The sequence below is a fragment of the Oncorhynchus gorbuscha genome, unplaced genomic scaffold (genome assembly GCF_021184085.1).
Source record: "Oncorhynchus gorbuscha isolate QuinsamMale2020 ecotype Even-year unplaced genomic scaffold, OgorEven_v1.0 Un_scaffold_873, whole genome shotgun sequence".
NCBI classification, from domain to species: domain Eukaryota; kingdom Metazoa; phylum Chordata; class Actinopteri; order Salmoniformes; family Salmonidae; genus Oncorhynchus; species Oncorhynchus gorbuscha.
This window is the reverse complement of record NW_025745856.1, coordinates 171,444-175,314: the sequence shown is the minus strand read 5'-3', so window position 1 is coordinate 175,314 and position 3,871 is coordinate 171,444. Positions and strand designations below refer to the sequence as shown.

At 40.9% G+C, this 3,871-nt stretch overlaps 1 pseudogene across 1 annotated transcript in view; it reads right to left on the bottom strand.

Moving 5' to 3' along the window:
• LOC124020652 overlaps positions 1-952 on the bottom strand; it is a 19,850-nt pseudogene extending 18,898 nt beyond the window's left edge. The window contains exon 1 of the transcript XR_006836114.1: positions 905-952. The product of XR_006836114.1 is annotated as an alpha-2-macroglobulin-like (transcript). The remainder of the gene's footprint in view (positions 1-904) is intronic.
• Between the last annotated feature and the right edge of the window lie 2,919 nt (positions 953-3,871).

The window sequence follows — 3,871 nt, the reverse complement described above, 5'->3', positions numbered from 1 at the left end:
GTATACAGGTTGTGTCTAGATGGGATCCAGATTGTCAATTGACTTCACCTATAAGGTTAGAGCTTCCACAGCAGTTTAGGAGATATAGGTTAAGGGTTGGCTAATAAAATACAATTCTACAGAGAAGGGGGTGAGAGACCAAACAATTTAATTTAAAATTCTTTCCTGGGCACTGCAAACCATGCACTCCATATCAGAAGCATCTACCCACTGACATACCACCAGACAGGAGAAGCTTCCCCAAACAGGTCTCAGACCATTTTGTACGCAAAACCGAAAACCAAGTATGATATATTACATTTTATATGTATTACATTCATTTCAGATGATGTTAAAAATAGACATCTTACAAATTCCAATTTGTTGTGGCCAACATGAACTAGGTAGCTAACATTAGGAGTAAAGGTGGTTAGCATGTTGGCTAACCTTAACCCTTTTAGCTAACTAGATGATGAAGTTGCTTATTACCCAAAATGTTATACGGCAGTTTTACTACACCCACCCCTCCACCCTTTTGGTTATTGTAGCTGTCAGTCTTCTGTAAAAATACCAAACTTAACATTTCATACAGATTTCAGCCTGTCAGATTTACATTTACTATGTTACATATAGTCCATGAGACCAGGCTGCAGACACAGGTCGGTAAAAAAAAGTCTCAATTGCATGTAGGTTAGTGTTTTTCTTCTAAACCGAGTTACAATGTATCGGCTAGAAACTGGGCGCAAAACACAGATTGCAAAAGTGTAACGTGCACTAGGAGACAGTATTATGTTGCTAAACCCTTTTGGATTGCATTTGGTATAGCCTGTAAAAGACCAGATGCAAGTAACATTTAAAAACTATTGTTTTGGGTATATGATTGCAACACAAGTTGCTAGAACACCTGTGCACTAGGCATACTCACCGCAGCGGGTTGTTTGTGGACTCAGTCGAAAGTAAACATCCCCCGTCGGTCATGTCCCTATAAATATCCTTAGTTCCGGACTTTTTCCCCTTCTAATTACTAAGCGCTCGCACCTGCTGGATATTCAGGGAGTTCGATTAGACTGAACGTCCATTTCAAATACTCGATCATATTGTCAACAAGGCAGCGTGTTGATTACCTCAACTAACATGTGGACTCGGTACCGGTGCCCCCTGTATATAGCCTCGTTATTGTTATTCTTATTGTGTTACTGTTTATTTTAGTCTACTTGGTCAATATTTTCCTCTTCTTGAACTGCACTGTTGGTTAAGGGCTTGTAAGTAAGCATTTCAGGGAAAAGTCTACACTTGTATTCGCGCGCATGTGACAAATAACATTTGATTTGACCTACATCGCTTTGTTTTGAGATGGCTTTAAAGGGGCACCTGGCTCATGCTCCAGAGGCATCCCGGACAATCCTTCCACCGGGGTAACGCAGGACAGATCATTTAATCCCCTCTTATCACAGCCATTGAACTCTGTAACTGTTTTAAAGTCACCATTGGCCTCATGGTAAAATCCCTGAGCAGTTTCCTTCCTCTCTGGCAACTGAGTTGGGAAGGACGCCTGTATCTTTGTAGTGACTGGGTGTATCGACACACCATCCAAAGTGTAATTACTAACTTAATGTTGAAAGAGATATTCAATATCTGCTTTTTATTTTTACCCATCTACCAACTCATCTGCTCTACTTTGTGAGACATTGGAAAAGCTTCCTAGTTTTTGTGGATGAATCTGTGTTTGAAATTCACTGCTCGACTGAGGGACCTTACAGATAATTCTATGTCTGGGGTACAGAGATGAGGTAGTCGTTACTGCACATGATGATGATGATGAGGTAGTCGTTACTGCACATGATGATGATGATGATGTAGTCGTTACTGTCTTCTCCCCCTCCAGACCAAGGTGAAGTACCTGAAGCAGACGTCATTGATGCTCCAGAGGGAGTTTAGAGGGAACATCCTCTCACGAGAATTATGTTCTCAATGTTCATAAACCCAATTCAATGAAGTCCTCAACATGAAGCCCAGAATTTGTAAGACACTGGTTGAAGCAAGAGCCCAGTCCTCGAATTTGTAAGAAAGTCAGACGGAGGCCCAGCTACGATAGTCAGAAAGTTTATTGACGAGAGCGCTGGTCTGTTGTACAAAACAATTCATTTTATACTGGCTTCTCACTCACACACATTCACACTAACATCTCCTACCCAGCCGACAAAGTTTAGGGGAAGCGTGACTTACTCCCCATCCTCCCTCAAGATAGGGAGACCCTGGGAAGTACTCTCAGTGGCCCCGGCCAAGGTCGGCACCGAATCTTGCTCAGTCTGTTTTTAAGATACTATAATAGACATAACCTACACACACGGATGTATACAGTATATCACAAAAGTGAGTACACCCCTCACATTTTTGTAAATATTTGAGTATATCTTTTCATGTGACAACACTGAAGAAATGACACTTTGCTACAATGTAAAGGAGTGAGACAGCTTGTATAACAGTGTACATTTGCTGTCCCCTCAAAATAACTCAACACATCAACCATTAATGTCTAAACAGTGGCAACAAAGGAGTGGACCCCAAAGTGTCAATATTTTGCACAGCCCCTATCACCAGTGGAAATCTTCAACCCTCAAAATAACTCAACACATCAACCATTAAAGTCTAAACAGTGGCAACAAAAGTTATTTTGTGTGGCCACCATCACAGTACGCACATTGGTACCATTAGAATAATCTCACGATTCTAATCAATTTCATCATGATTCTAATCAATTTCAAACAATCATATGGTTAAAGAATATTCTAATCATTGACATGATCACATAAATCCCATTATAAATCCACCCTTAGTGACTAAATAATACACACTGTTACCTCGTGTACTATCTGGAAACTTAAATGGTATCCAAGATGAATTCAAACCAATACATATTCATCAATGACTGTTATAGGCCTATATCCCATCATAACGCATCCCGTTAGGATTTTATTACAGTCTTCATTAAAAAAACAGTCTTAACCCTCAAACATATGGTTTCAGGGTGGAATATTTAATCATTCACATGATCAAATAAATCCCATTATCACATCCCTAACACAGTGGAAGGCCTTTGGACCCATGGCTCCCCTGGCATCAGGTCTCTGGCAAAGGTAGGTATTTTTGCATGATTTATCACATCCCTAAAAAAGTGGAAGGCCTGATATGATCCCTGGATAGGACCCAAAATGGCTCCCTGGCATCAGGTCTCTGGCAAAGGCATGCTCATTTGACTGAATCCCATATTCTAGATCTCTGTTGTGATCTGGTCTGATCAGGTGCAGAGTGGTAGTTCTATTGGATTATATTTTTATTTCACCAGGTAGGCTAGTTGAGAACAAGTTCTCATTTGCAACTGCGACCTGGCCAAGATAAAGCATAGCAGTGTGAACAGACAGAGTTACACATGGAGTAAACAATTAACAAGTCAATAACACAGTAGAAAAAAGGGAGTCTATATATACAATGTGTGCAAAAGGCATGAGGAGGTAGGCGAATAATTACAATATTGCAGATTAACACTGGAGTGATAAATGATCAGATGATCATGTACAGGTAGAGATATTGGTGTGCAGAAGAGCAGAAAAGTAAATAAATAAAAACTGTGGGGATGAGGTAGGTGAAAATGGGTGGGCTATTTACCAATAGATTATGTACAGCTGCAGCGATCGGTTAGCTCCTCAGATAGCTGATGTTTGAAGTTGGTGAGGGAGATAAGTCTCCAACTTCAGCGATTTTTGCAATTCGTTCCAGTCACAGGCAGCAGAGTACTGGAACGAAAGGCGGCCGAATGAGGTGTTGGCTTTAGGGATGATCAGTGAGATACACCTGCTGGAGCGCGTGCTACGGATGGGTGTTGCCATCGTGA